Source organism: Python bivittatus, unplaced genomic scaffold (assembly GCF_059951505.1).
Source record: "Python bivittatus isolate LINGU-HERP-01145 unplaced genomic scaffold, Pbiv_v1 ctg000330_np1212, whole genome shotgun sequence".
Classification (NCBI taxonomy): Eukaryota; Metazoa; Chordata; class Lepidosauria; order Squamata; family Pythonidae; genus Python; species Python bivittatus.
The window spans coordinates 29,583,064-29,599,445 of NW_028277058.1; the positions used below are offsets into that span (position 1 = coordinate 29,583,064).

At 36.5% G+C, this 16,382-nt stretch overlaps 1 long non-coding RNA gene across 1 annotated transcript in view; it reads right to left on the reverse strand.

Annotated features, from left to right (window-relative positions):
- Nucleotides 1-16,267, reverse strand: part of LOC148215928 (uncharacterized) — a 34,954-nt gene extending 18,687 nt beyond the window's left edge. The window contains exon 1 of the long non-coding RNA XR_015796424.1: nucleotides 16,024-16,267. This is a non-coding gene — a long non-coding RNA (uncharacterized LOC148215928). The remainder of the gene's footprint in view (nucleotides 1-16,023) is intronic.
- Between the last annotated feature and the right edge of the window lie 115 nt (nucleotides 16,268-16,382).

Consider the following 16,382-nt stretch of genomic DNA (forward strand, 5'->3'; position numbering starts at 1 on the left):
AGAGCCTGGAAATAAATATTCTTTATGGTATAACTCATAAACTTTATTAAAATTAAATATAGTTTATGTAAAGTTTTATTGAAAAATAGTATATTTTTGTTAAGCTTGGAAAAAGAGCAGTGCAAAGTGCAACCTTACGATTCATTGGAAACACTATAAATTAGGTATGCCTAGTCCTAAACAGACTGTGTAATGGAACAAAGCACTGGAAATAATTATCAGTTTACTAGCATATAATTTATTACCTATAACAAAAGCAACATCTGGCAAAAAGGATTTTTCTTCCTGAAGAGAAGAAGGGCAAGGGAGAAGACTCTTCTATCCTGCCAGGCTCACAGTGGGACTTCAACAGCAGACCTCTCTGAACCCTGCAGGTAGAACTGCTCTGCCAAAGAAAGGCCTTTGCCAAGATGATGCCTGATGAAATAGATTCGGGCATCATCTAAAACAGATTATGCAAACAGTTGCAAGTTTTATTACTCAAAGATGATTACTCAACTAAACATTCATTTGCAGCCTTACAGAGTGAATTTTATTTGCCCAAAATAATAAAACCCCAATCCCAAGAAATAAATACAAATAAAAGAAAAGGAGAAGGGAATCAACAAGAAACAAAATGGCATTGAAAGACATCTATACCTCTTCCTTTTAACTTACCATGACCATAGCTTTTACCCTCCATCATGCATATGTAAGAACTGAAAGGGTTCTTCTTAGAACATATTGATGAAATAAATAGCTCAATGAAAAATATTTTTTATTAGTTTATGGAAGTTTCCCTTGTATTATCAATTAATTTTGCTGCATGTATTTACCATGAATAAGTGTTTTAAAAAATATTTTTAAAACCTACATTTTAAACTGCACAGCTGGATGGAAAATAGCCCAACAAAGTGGCCAAAAAGTGATACGGCTAATGATCATGGATGCTCACCTCAGACTAAACAAATAACAGCACACCATAGATAACCTCAAGTAGCAACTCGAACAAACCATGACCCCAGAACACACAAAAATGCTGACAACTACCATCAAGACTACACGTCTAAGACAAGCTCTAAAAAAGGGGGGGGGAAAGGGGGGGGGAAAGCTCCAAACCAAACTGCTCAAGCTAAACCCCAGAAACAAAGAGGTACCTGAACCCAAATGGGTAGTCAACATGTCCAGCCACCCACTATCCACCACAGAACTCAATATCTTCCAGAAAGGCCTCAACTATAACACAGACTATGCTAATCAGTTAGAATTCTTTGCAGCCTTAAAAAGAGAAAGAAGAAAAGAAAGAAAACATAAGGCAGACAATCATACCGCAAAACAGAAGAACACAGAATCAGAACCATCTCAAAGCAGAGGACAGAGCAGCTCTCAAAAATGTAAAGAAGGATCATACCATCACCATCCTCCCAGCAGACAAAGGCCAAACCACAGTTATCATGGACAGAACACAATACATACAAAAAGCCGAAGAATTACTGGAGGACAAAGAAACCTACATCCCAGTGAACACCAACCCAATACAGAAATTAGACAACCTGATCAAAAGAACTCTCAACAACCTAAGAAAGGTCAAATCACAAAAGAAGAACGGTGGCAGATGAAAAGCAGTGGACCCATCCTCCCACACTTCTAATGGACACCCCAAAATACACAAGCCCGACATACCTCTTCATCCAATTGTATCGTTACCAGGGACCCCAACATACAACTTAGCCAAAGAATTTACAAAAAAGCTTGGATATCTCACAGAGGGGAGTGAATATTCTATCAATTCCCCACTACATTGCCTCCAGAAAATCAAAGAAAATAAAAAGAGGGAGAAGAAATTATGGTTTCATTCGGAGTCACAGCACTTTTTACATCCATAGATCCAGAACTAGCGAAAGAATCCATGGCAGCAATAGTACACACCACACCCGACCTAACCAAATACACTAAGATCAAAATACCCAGAATCATGGACCTCATCAACCTCTGCCTCACTACCTACTTTCAATTTGATGGACAAATATACCAATACATCAGAGGAACACCCATGGGATCACTACTCTCAGGACTCATAGCGCAGACTGTAATGCAGTGTTTAGAAACTATAGCACTGCTGCACATACAGCCAAAAATATGGATCTGGTATGTAGACTACACCTTCACCATAATAAAAAAGGAACAACTAGAGAAGACATATGAAACTATCAACAACATCTTCAAAGGAATAAAATTCACCAGAGAGGAAGAAAACAACAACATGCTACCCTTCCTGGATATCCACATCAGCAGAGGAAATTACAGCAAATTAGAAATGCAAGTCTATCAAAAAACAACCTATACTAACCAAGTGCTCCATTACCAAAGTAACAACACAACCTCCCATAAGAGAAGTTGTATAAGAACATTATTCAGACAAGTACAAACGCGCTATAACAACCCAGAACATCAGAAAAAGGAAACAGACCATGTATACAACATCTTCAAACAAAATGGATACCCACCCAACTTTAGCAAAATGTGCCTGACCACTCAACCCACTACAGCACAACCAACACAAGCTGTGAAAAGGATAACACTGCTACACGTCAAAAGCATCTCACAAACAACCAACAGACTATTACAACCACATGGCATCACTGTAGCACACAAACCAACTAAAGCCCTCCAAAACATCTTAAGTAAACCAAAAGACCCAGTAGCCCAAGAAGGAAAAACAGGGATCATCTACAACATACAGTATAAGGACTATAACAGCCACTATGTAGGACGGACAGAGAGCATTCATGAACACCAACTAGCAGTCAGAAGACACAATGAAAACTCCTTAATCTCACAACACATGGACAGACTCAACCATAGTTTCAGCTGGGAAAATGTGAGCATCCCAGACCAAGCTAAATCCAAAAACACTAGGGAATTCCTGGAAGCTTGGCATTCAGACAAATCAGCCATCAATAGACACACTCACTCGCACTGGTGATATTACCTACTTGGGTAATGAAACGTCTGCAAGCAAACAACTAAGCTCAGAGAGCACCAAGGGCTTCACAGTTCAACCCTGAGCTACATATATTCTTTTCTATTGGATACATTTTCAAAAATATCTTTCAGAGGAGACTTGCACAAAAACCTCTCCATTCTGAAATGCAGCACTATAATCTTGATTTTTCATCTCATTAAGGTTTGTCACACCACACGCTGCAAATTCCATATATGCAATTTACTTGTGAAAGGAATAAGCTGATAGCCTATTATGCTGAATGAACTTCCTACCTTTTATTGTGCAAATATATCTTATAGAAAAAGGTGATCAGCCCAAATTTCATAGTGTGATCTGATTTTAGAAAAAGTATGTAACAGGAAAGTTTGTATGACTATTCTATTTCTAATTTTTAATTACAATTGACATTACAATAATATTGGCATAATATGTTAAAGTAAATGTAATCCTAGCATCTTCTACATTCAGTATTATACAGCCCACTGGCTTTAGGTTCATTGTTGCATAGCTTTAATATTATTCAATATATAATTTAAAAGTGCAGTTATTTAATGGGATATATAATAAATATTATCACTTGTAATTAAAAGTAGATAATTGTATATGGAACTTCCAGTGAGTATTATGTTGACTAAGGAAGACATTTGTTTGATTGTAATTTGTTTCATTTATAAAAATGAACTACAGTTCCTTGTTCTGATCACAAGTCAAAACTGAGGCCAAGTTAACTGACAGCAGACAAATGAAATCTGGGAGAGCCAGTACAATATGAAGTTTAGCAGTATAAAGTGTTTGACTGGAACCACAGAACCCCAGGTTTAAGTCCATCCTCACCCAAGGAAGCTTACTAGGTGCCCTTGGAGCAGTTACTATCTCTTAGGAAATCTGAAAAGACTTTTGTTGTAGAAAAAACTGGAAGAGAAAGTACTATGTATGGAAGTGAGATGGGAAATAAATTTAAATACTAAATAAATAAAATACATCTAAGAGTGACTGAAATTTCCTGGGCAGTTCTCCATAGTTGTATATTTAAAAGATATTTCAACTCTCTTTTCTGTGGACCTCTGGGGATTAAAACCATCTATTCTTTTGATAGGTTTCAGCTGAAGAACCTAAGGACCTCTTTCTAAAGTTCATAACTAGAGGACTAAGATCTTTCTTCTCCACATTTTGTTAGTTTGATTGTAATAGGATCTTGTATGGATGGCTTATCATGATGTTTTAAATTAATATTCTGACTTCTAGGGTTTTTTTTCTAAATTATTATTGATTGGTCTTTGTTGAGGAAATACAATCGGCCTAGGAGCTTGTGTTTATAGGATCAGTAATCTGAAAATAACATTGTGCCAGCAGATTTTTGAATGGTACTAGATTATGCCAGTCTTTCCAGCATTATGAAAGAGGCTAATGCCTCAATCCAGAACACTTGGAGAGTAGTTACTGCCTGTGTTACTTCATTACTTGCTATGTTCAGATTATGCTGCAAAAAAAAAAAAAAGGTTTTATCAATAAACTGTCATCCTCAAAATCAATCCTGAAGAGCTTTAAAGCCAAGTCATACTATTTTTCTTACATTAGCTTTGAAAAAACTCTGCAAGCTAAAACTTTTAACAGATGCAATAATGTAGTTTCTTACATTGTCTCCTCCCTCCTTTCTCTTATATAGGCTTGTACACATTTAATGGCTAAGACCCAAAAATGGTGGTTCATTCTTATTCTGAATTGATAGCAGACTTAGTTATATAGGGTAAATCTTGGGTCCAGTACAAGTATTCCTCAGAAAACCACCCATGTAAAATAAAACTTCAGTAGACAATTGACGCTAATATCTATCCAGAACTTTCAAAAAGAGTATCTTTATAATTTTAAAAAATATTGTTATTACTTGCATTGTAACAAACAAACTCCCAGACACCGATCTGGATTTAGGCAGCTATACCAAGGGAATATGTTGATGAAGATTCTCAGTCATCCAGGTGGAATTATCTGGAGGTTGAGTCATGTCAACTGGACTTCTTTTCTTTTGGTCTGATACGTTTCACTGCTTGTCCAGTTGCCATGACTCAACCTCCAAATGACTCAACCTCCAGACTATACCAAGGGACTATTACTTTGTTATAGCCAGAATTTATGGCACTTTCTCTCTGGCAGTTTTATCTCCCTTCATCATTCCTACAATCAAGCTATAACAACAATAGCAGTATAAGAATGTTGTACCACAAGTGCTGTACCACAAAGCATGATATAATCATACCAGGTAAATGAAATTTAAAATGAAGCAGTCAATACAGATGGGAGTTGGCTGCTCTTGAATGGGAACATCTATTTCCACTCCTGCATGACACTTTATAGATCATAATCTTAAATACCATTGTCCTAAGTCATCACAAGGCCATACACTTGATCTCCCTTTACTTTGGAGTAGATGGAATATAATCTGAAAGTGGGGGACATCATTTTCAGTTTCTGTCAGTCAGATCACAGAGTTGTGATTGTGAAATGGGTGGCTATATAAATTGATATAATAAATAAATATATTCCTGCTCATCATGAGGGTTATCAGCACCACCAAACTCCAGAGGGAAAAGATCAGTTAAGACTTATGGATCAGATAGCTTTTGTCAGGTTCAGCCCAAAAATCACCACGAGACAGTCCAGAATTCAGCTCAACTTCTTGCACCTAATAGACAGAATCTCGCCAGACTAACTCTATTGTTGCTAAACAACAATAGCAACTATAACCATCATGCCCTGGGGGGGCAGTCCCCTCCTCTTGACTTTCACACAGTCCATCTGGGGGCTGAGGAGATGTTTTCCTTGGAATGTCTCTCCCCCCTCCCTGTAACCTTGAAACTCCATTCCAGAATCCTCCTCACTCATGCCTTCCATCACAGCTTTTTAGCTTTTCTTGATGGCTGGGGGACTCTGGGAGTTGACGTCCACACATCTTAAAACTGCTGAGGTTGAGAAACACTGCTGTAGATTATCTCTCCTATGGTTCTGTGTAAACTTCAGAGAGGAGAGGGGAGAGGACCAATCTCTGTAGCACACCATGCAGGAGTAGCCCCAAGACTGACCTCTCCCCCCATACTACTAACAGAACCACCCACTGAGGAACACAGCCACTGTAAAACAGTGGAGCCTCTTACTCCTAATTCCTGCAGGTGATCCAGAAGAATACAACATTGATAGTATTGGAAACTGTTAAAGAGATCCAAAAGGAGGGATATACTAACTTCACCCAGGTCCTAACGAAAGTAATCAGCCGGAATGACCAGTGCTGTCTTGGCTGCATGTCCAGGTGTAAAGCCCTTAGTGGCTGTTTACAACCAAAAAGCAAGCCTTAGAGAAATCTTGGCTTCTGGTGAGGATTCATGGTTAACTAGATGTCCCTGAAGGAGCGGGGACAGCATTGCTGCGGAGATCAGCGGCCAGACAATGAATTCTGGCTGGCATAGTCTACCCAGAAAAAGGAGAGATCGTGAGATCACCCACTTGCACTCCAGACAGCTGCTCCTCATGAGTAGACTGCAGGAAATGAGGTTTTTGAGGTTGGCTTGTGAGTTGAGTGGCTGGGAGTCAAGGGATTGCAATCAAGCTCACAGCTGTAATGCAGCCTATATGGACATAAGGTTCGCACGAGCCTCATTTCTTATACACTTTCAGATGTAACTAATTGACAGCTAAAGAGAGATTTTCTGAGTGGCAGGATAAGAAAATTCCACTTGGTGAGTCATCATTCTTTCCGGATTACAAAGGGGAAAAAAAAGGATTTAAAGACTAAAAACTTTTGCCAAAAAGCTTAACAAGGAGTGGAGGTAAGAAAATTTGCAAACAGATAAAGGAGATAGTTATTTTGAATTTTTTTTTTTTGGTGAAAGTGTTTTTGAACAAATTAGAATTAAAATAGACAAACAAACGGGACCTTTGTGGGAATGTTTTTTGTTTACTATTAAAGAGTGCAGACAATTGATGGATTTTACAAAACAAAAGATAAAGGTAATATGACCCAGACTGTGATGTTGACAGTAACTATGGAGATGCTGACTAGGATGCTGACTGTAACTATAGAATGTTATTTGAAACAAAAGTATTAAGGGCACAGGAAGACAAAATAGAAAAAAGGGGGAAAAGCTTGCCTTCTCTCTTTCCCTTGTTTGAGACACTTTTATTTTTGGATTATATTACAATGGCAACCACCAGAAAAGTGGCAGAAATAGTAGAGGGGAGGAGAAGATTGCTAGAGCAACCTGCAGAGAGAGGAAATACACCAGATTTGCTTTAGAAAATGTTTCAGCAACTGGGCAGTAAGTTCACTGAATCACTTGATACTAAATTGACAGCTTTTGAAAAAAGAATGGATAAAAGACATGTAAATATGAAAGAGGAGATGAAAGAAAAAGAAGATGGAAAGCTCTGTAAAACAGGTGTCTGGAGATGTAAAACAAATTAATGACTAAGTAGAAATTTTGGAGAGTAAGGCAGAAGTTATAGACAGAGAGCTGGAAAGAGAATTAGATAATCTGGCTCTATTGGAATTGAGACAGAAGGAATTTTGTTTAAGACTTAAAGCAATCCCTGAGGATTCTGGTGAAGATATCAGAGAAAAGGTTATTAAAGCTTTAGCAATTTTGGATTGGGATGAGGATACAGAGGCGGAAATTGATAAAATATATAGAATAAATACAAGATTTACAAGCATAAGAAATGTTCCAAGGAATGTTTGGTATAGTTTGTCAGGAAGAAGACAAGGGATCAGGTTTTGCAGCAGCATTTTAATACAAGACTGAAGATTGATAATACAGATGTAACTGTTCTTAAAGAAATTCCTATCAGAATCTTGCGTATGAGAAAATATTCTTTTTTGACTGAGAAATTAAAGCAGAAAAATATTCCATTTCAATGAAACAAATTGGAAGGTGTGATTTTTTACTTTTAAGCAGCAGAGGTTTCGATTGAATTCTGTCCAGAGGGCAAGGGGATTTCTAGAAAATTTTAAAAAGGGATTGGAGGTGATTCAAATGGATGTGTCGGATGAGACTACACAAAAACTCCAACAGGTGCAACAGGAAACTGAAACGGATGATACTGAACTAGAAGCTACTGGTATTGATTTTTCTAAATTTTTGGCTTGCTTGTGGATTACAAGGGTCTAACATGGAATATAAATGTAGCAAATACTCCTCAAAAGAGAAAAAAAATCATTATTTGAAAAAATTAAAACAAGATATAATTTGCCTACAAAAGACATATATTAGAAAAAAGGATATAAAATATTTGATGTATAAAAATTTGGGTGAAGAATTTATTTCAGCAGGAACCCCCCCGCAAAAAAAGAGTTGTTTTGTATATAAATCCCCAACTAAAACCAGAATTTGTACTGACTGATGAGCATGGTATATTTGTTGGAGTAAAAGTTAATTTGCATGGGACTAAGACTTTGATACTGGGAATTTATGCCCCAAATGAGGGTAAAGTACTGTTCTATATAAAGGACTTATGGAAAGATTAATAGGTTTCTCTTATGAAAATTGTTTGGTGGGGGATTGGAATGGAGTGATTTCCCCACAACTGGACAGAACTTCTGAGAAAAATATTAAAATCACTCAAGGCAAATTACCAAAAGTTTTCTCTGATTTGCTGGACAATTTAGGGTTGGTTGATATATGGAGACATAAAAATGTCAATTCAAGAGAGTACACCTGCTTTTCTGAAAGACATAGATCCTTTTCAAGAAAAGACATGATTTGGATTTCAAAGAACTTGGCTACTAAGGTTTCTAAAGTAGAGATATTACCAAAGATTTTTAGGATCATAATCCTATGAGTTTGGTTTATAAAAGAAAATCTAGTTCTTTTATATGGAAACTAAATGAAATGTTGCTACAGAAAGAAGCAATAGTGGAGGATTGTAAAAAGAAATTAAAGGAATGTTTTGAAAATAATGTAGGTAAAGGCACTGATTTAAGAATGGTTTGGGATAGAAGTAAAGCTTTTATTAGAGGTTATTTTATACAACATAATAACGAATTCAAAAAGAAGAGTCAAGAGAAAACACAAGGTATTTTGCATGAGATAAAGGAAACAGGAGAAAAGTTAAAGAAATTTCCAGAGAAAGTAAGTATTTCTCAACAGATCAAGCTTTTACAACAACAGTTATCTATACTAATAGTAAGAAAAATTGAAATAAAAGTGAATTACGTAAAGTAAAAATATTTTGAGTTTGCAAACAAACCAGAGAAATGGCTGGCATATAAATTATGAAAAGAAAAAGAAAAAAAATGATACTGAAATTACAAAAGGGAGATACTGTATTAATGGGCAAACAGCCATACAAAAAGCATTTCATTAATATTATTCCAACTTGTATAAAGGAAATGACATCTGTCTAGAGAAAATACTGTAGATGAATATCTAAAGAAATAAAATGTACTAAGAATTGCAGAGGAACAGAGACAAAATATGAACAGACCTATAACAATAAGGGACGTTTCTGAAGCTATAAAAAAGATTAAACCAGGAAAAGTGCCTGGACCAGATGGATTATCAGGTGTTCATTATAAATGCTTTGAGGTTTTTACAACCTTTACAAAACACAGTGAACTCTATCTTACAGGGAGGAAAAAGGCCATAGTGTTGGAAAGAGGCCAACATAGCACTAACACCTAAAGACAGACAAGATTTGACTTTAACAAGAAACTATAGGCCGATATCATTATCAAACAATAACTACAAGTTGTTCACAGTGATTCTAGCTGCTGGCTGAAAATAATTTTGCAAGAATTTATTCATGAAGATCAATGTGGGTTTTTACCTAAAAGACAGTTAAAAGACAATGTTAGAAATGTCTTGGACATTTTGGAATATTTGGAGCAACATAATGAAAAACAAACCGCACTGATTTTCTTAGATGCAGAGAAGGCCTCTGACAATTTGAACTGGGTTTTCTTGTTCAAGGTTTTGGAAGATATGAATTTTGGAGAGAACTTTATAAAATGGATAAGATAAATCTGCAGTTCACAGAAAGCACAAATAATTGTTAATGGAGATCTAACAAAACCCTGTGAGATACAAAAAGGAACAAGACAGAGACCACTGTCTCCTCTCTTATTTTGGTTCTTGAAATACTGAATAGAGATATAAGACCAGATGAGAGGATTAAAGATTAAAAAAGAAACTTATATGTTAAGGGCTTTCACAGATGACTTGGTGTTGATTTTAGAAGTTCCTTTAAAGGGAATTGAAACATTAATGGGAAATTTTTAAAAATTTGGTGCATTAGCAGGTTTCAAGATTAATAAAAAGATGATGTTAAAAAATATGAAAATAGAAGATCAAATAGAATTGATGAATAAAACAGGTTTTACGATTGAGAAGAAGGTAAAATATCTAGGTATCATTATGCAAATATGAACTGTATGTTATTTCAAAGTAATTATATTAAGTCATGGAATGAAGTTACAAAAGGACATGTTAAGATGGGAGAAACTATAACTATTATTGCTGGGAAGAATTTCTATGATAAAAATGAATTCTTTGCCTAGAATGATGTTTTTGTTTTAGACAATACCTGTTTTGACAACTGATGCACCATTTAAACAGTGGCAGAAGGATATATCTAAATTTGTGTGGTTGAAGAAAAAACATGAGTTAAATATAAGGTATTACAACATGGAAAGGAAGAGGGAGGGTTGGGTCTACCTGATTTGAAATTGTATTTTGCAGCTTGCTATTTGGTTTGGATGAAAGAGTGGGTGCTGCTGAGAAATAGATGGCTCTTGGATTTAGGACACAACCTGAGACTTGGGTGGCATGGATATCTGCATTATGACAAAGTCAAGGTTAATGTGCATTTTAAAAATCATTAGACTTGACATGCCTTGAGAATATGGAATAGATGCAAACCCAGGCTGTGCCTGAAAACACCTTTGTCGCTCTCAGCACAAGAAGCATTGTATAGACAAGAAATAATAGGCAAACACAAATGGCTAACCTATGATGAGATACTAGAATTTTGTCAAGGGGAATATAAAATAAATAGAGAACTGGTGGCAGAGGGATATAGCTGTCAGTGGTTTTCTTATTTATAGTTTTTAGAAAGATTTAAAGTAGGCAGAAGAGTTTATGGTTTTGAACATTGTAAGAATGAGTTTGAAATAGAATTGTGTACAAATGATGAACATGTAACCACTAAAATGTATAAACTTCTATTAAAATTTGAAACAGAAGAACAAGTGAAAGAATGTATGATAAAGTAGGCTAAATTTTTTGGTTATAATATACAGATGGAACAGTGGGAAAATATGTGGCTGAAAGTTATACTATGTTATAATCTTAAAAAGAGATTTTTTATAAAATGATGTACCATTGGTATATGTCACCAGAGAAATTGTCTAGAATCTATAAAGGCAGTTCAAATTTATGTTGGAAATGTGAACAAAAAGAAGGGACATTTTATCAGGTTTGGTGGACTTGTAAAAAAGCTAGAAAACTTTGGATTCAAATACACATACCGATTCAGAGGATTTTAAAGATTAATACACAATTGGGACCAGAGGTTTTTTCTTTTGGGATTGATGGACAAACAGTTTGGAAAAAAGTCATGGAATTTTGTATTTGTATATGATAACTTATTATTCTATGCACAAAGATGGAAAGATTCAGCAGCACCTACAATGGAGGAATGGTTGGTGAAGATGATGGAACTTATTGAGATGGCTAAATTGACTTCTTTGATCAGAGAAAAATTAATCCATTTCCTCTAGGTATTTTGTACATGCAGTAGAAAGAAGTCTGATATCATGCCTCAAAGTTGAAAAGAACTGGATGAAAGAAACAGGATTAGGATGAATCCCAGAAAAATTGAATTGCTGTTCATCCAAAAGTACTTTGATTCCAGGATAGTAATGAATAAATAGCACTTCTCATGAAGGAGCAAGTGCACACTCTGAGTGTTATCCTAAATTCATAGCTTATGCTAGATTAACAGATAGAAACCATGACTAAGACTCTCTTTGCCCAGCTTTAGCTGTGCAACAGTTGTGTCCTTTTCTGGATCCAAAGGCTCTGGCAACAGTGACTCATCTCATTGTTATCCATGCTTCAATTTCTGTAATTTGCTCTCCACCCACTAGATTGTCTGCTCCAAGTATAATCTGCCTACCCTAGATCTGCCAGCTGAGAAGACATGCTGTGAATTTCCCCAGAACTCAAGGGGGTGGAGGTCTCTAAGGAGGCCTTCTCAGTTGCAGCCCCTTTTCTCTGTAACAGCTTACCTCCTGAGGTCAGGATGATTCTTTCCCTGTTAACGTTTAGGAAGACCTTCAAGGCAATCCTTTTCCATAGAGCATTCTGTGCAGAGGATGCCATACAACTGGAGGCCACTGTTTAGGAGATATCTTGTTCTAACATGGTTTACAGTTGAAATATTATTTATCGATGCTGTTTCTTTTTACTATATTTTTTATTGTTTTTATTAAATGTAAACTGCCTAGAGCCTTTGATGAGGTAGTATATAAACAAATGTGATAAACAAATAAGTAAATCATAGCAAACAGATATTCTGTTTTTAATTTTTATCCCACCTGATTGCTTCATGTTCTATTTTTATTAACCAGAATGGATCATGTGAATATTAAAGCATAGATAACACTCTGCCATAGCAAGTGAACAATAAATGTATGGTACATATATTTAATGTCCCGGTTAACTGTGATGCAGCAATAAAACAAAGTTCAAAAAAATGTCAAACATTGGATTTCTTTACATGAGTGCATTAATGATTCCTTTTAAAAACAGACATTCATCCATAAATATTTAAACTATGTATCTTCAGACACAGGGCAGAGAAAACAGCCTCATAGTAACCCTTGAATAAATGTTGCTTCACCTGCAATCTTAACTAAAGTTGAAGGGTTTAAATTTTTGTTTGACTAGGAAGGCTTTTGAACCTTCATTATATCATTTCATGTTAGATTATGTCTACTACTTCTAAATGTTGGGTCTGTATCCAATATTTATTATGAATTGTTATCAGAATTCACAAAATAAAAATTCTTGCTTGTGTATTCCTGTTTTGTATATGAACTTTGGGTGAGCCTTTTGTACAAGTTATATCCTAGTAGTATATCCAAAATTCCAAATTACTGTTCAGTCATGCAGTTTTCAGCCATGTCACATTGTCAACTTAGAGACAAATCCTGGCTATCTGGATGCAATACCCATCATCCAAAAGAATACTTACAGAGCATGACATCTGACTTTATTTCATTTATTTAAAACAGGTGCTCAGGAGTGGGAAGTTGGGGTGCTGTCCACAACTGTCAAATCTTACATTCATTGACACCATTCATATGGGTGACGTACAGAGGTTTCTTACAAGCTGTAACAGCCTGACGAGATTCCAGAAACATCATGAATACCCATCGCTAGGCTTCACAGGACAAGACTGCACCCCATGCTGCTTATACACACACTGATTGGCACAAAAATAGTTGCTTAAGACTTGCTCCAGTTTAAGAAAAAGTAATTCATAGGTTGCTATCTAGATGTAGCTATCAATACATATGAGTCATGATAGCTATACATTACCTCAAGCTGTTGTAGAACAAAGGCAGGAAGATGCTGTTGCATCCATATCCTGCTTGTGGGCTTTGGGTTAGCTACAGTAGGAACAGAATGCTCAACCAGACAGATGATCCATCAAAGTGGTTCTTAAATAATGCTATGCATAAATATAGATTTGAAGGGAATATTTCTTATCTTCCAAAGCTACTAAACACTTTATAAAATCATTGTTTTAGAGATTAAGTAGGAGTATCCCAAGTACAGAATCATGATGCAAATAATTGCGATTAATGTAATTAAGAGTTTGCACCTACCCTACACAATTTTTGACTGTCACCTCTTTTTCATGATTATCATGCTAAATTACAAACTACCTGTGAAAATTTCCTCAATTTGTAATGAGATGAGGTGGCCTATCATGTATTAAAGTTCATTCAGATTTTGATTCATAATTAGCCTCCCATAATATACACAAATCATGTAAATATTTTATTTGTCTCAAGCTTAACAGGATGTAATATACAGTTAGATTTTTATTACAATTATATGATAGGCATTTATTGTGGCAATGAAGATAGTCTTAGGCAATTTGCTGTCAATTATTCTACTAGTTAGAGACTAATTTCTTTGTCAGAGATTGAGGTGAGCTCAGTAGGAAGTGGTTAAGAGATTGGACTATGACTGGAGAGATGCAGATTTAAGTCCCTACTGAACCTTGGAACTCAATGGTTAACTTTGTATCAGATAACGATTTGGTTTATGCATAGCACAAAGCCATGATGTATGGAATTCACCACCACTGGCTGTGTTCGCATAGCAACCAAAGCAAAACTAAACACACCATATTGTTGCTTAAAATTATATGTCCATCAGACCCTACTCATCAGCCTAACCTACACTGCAACTTGCTTTTGTAAGACAAATCAGGGGAGACTCCATGTGGGGCATATATTGCTCTGGATAAAAGGTGGGATATAATTTTTAAAAAATGAATATAAATGCATACTATCTAGTAATCTTCCATGCATTTCATCTTCACACATTTTGAGTATCAAATGAATAATTTACAAAAGACATTTCTAAAGCACAAATATAGGTAGCTGATCATACGGGGGTTTTGTCCTTGATGCTTTCTGCACTACTTTTTTTAACCAAGTATGTTTTTGCACATTAAATTAAATTAAATTAAATGGCGTGTAAGACATTACTGCAGCACTAGGTACCCTTTAGGGTTTGTTTTTTAAAGCACTTCGCACTGGCTGTACTCACACCACATACTAACTGATGGCTTAATAAATTAATCCCATTGTTTGGATTCACAGTAAGAGTGCTCTACAAAGTAGCCAACTGTATTTTAGTCTACTGTGCTGACTGAACCCAGCCACTGACAGGTTTCCTACATGCTACATCATGATTTGTTATTAAGGGTTTACTGAACAAACCACTGGCTGGGTTTGCATGCATGTTAGACCATAAACTAACAACGATGTCTGAGTCCATACAATATGCTGAACCAAAACCAAACAACCCATATGGTGGCTTGCATGACTATGAATGCAGCATACCAGTGATTCTGCCCAACTTAGAACTTAGTTCCTTTCCAAATACCTGCTGTGTTAAATCCTTTGCAGTACGTTAATAAAAGTCAAAAGCAACAGTGAATTCAGCATTCACTGCAGCATTTTGTATTCAAAAACTTTTCATTGTTCCAAGTTGGGAAAAGGTCATGGTGGAACCAGTAATAACTATAAACAGATCTTGATCAAAGGGGCCTATTACCATAAAGGACTTCAGGACATTTCTGCCACTTGCAGTTCCCAACACTTACAGTATTTTGTTTATCATCGCTTTTAGAGATTTGATTTCATTTTTTTGTAATAAGCAACTTATATTCCAGAAATGCTTCAATGTATCCATTACTAGTATAAGATCATGCTGTATAAAATTTATCTAACTTATCATTTCCCCTAAAGGAGGAACTAAATGCATGGAGTCCTTCTTTTCTGACCTTGCATCCTAAATATAATGGAAGCATGACACCGTACACCCTCCCTCCAGCCTGTTCAGCAGCTTGACTTGTAGCAATAAAGTCACATGAAGACAGAAGGTATGAGATTCTAGAAGCTGAAAGCACATGTGCCCAGATTCAAACTATACAATGAATGGATAATCTCAAATGAGTATTTTAAAAATTGTTTCACAATTAACTTGCAGGGAATTTGCAGCACTGAGTAAAGTGTAGTGATAAATAAGCAAAGTTTCATTGGCACAGCAGATCACCCTCACAAGCTAGGTTTAAATGTGGTTGGCTAGATGTGTCCTAGCGTGTTGTGCAAATGGGGTGGGTTATTTCAGCAAACTACAGTTCATCATGGGTTAACACGTTTTGCAAATATAGCCAACGAAAAGGTGAGCCTAACTACTAGCAGAAAAGAGACGGACGAGAGCAACTTCTCCTTCCTGCTCATTCACCTTTTTCACGCGGCGGAGAATTGGGTGCGATGCAACTGTAGCGTGCGTAAAACCACGAAAGAAGTCCTTATCTTTTATTAGCTAATCTGGCTCCGGGCGCAACAGCGCTATCTATATCGACCTTTTCCACTCTGAAGAACAACGGGGCTACCGGCTGTGGATGATGGAAATTAAAGCGCAACGCATCCTGGAGAGCTTTTCAGTAGCAAAAGCCGGAATCGGAGACAGGAGCAGCAAGCGGGTCCTCTTCCACAAAGCCACGCCCTCCATCCACTCGCTTCACTCTCGCTCCTTCGGAGCCGAGCGACGGACAGTACCGAGCCCGGCCCGGAGAGGAAGGGTGGGCGATGGCCGTTAGC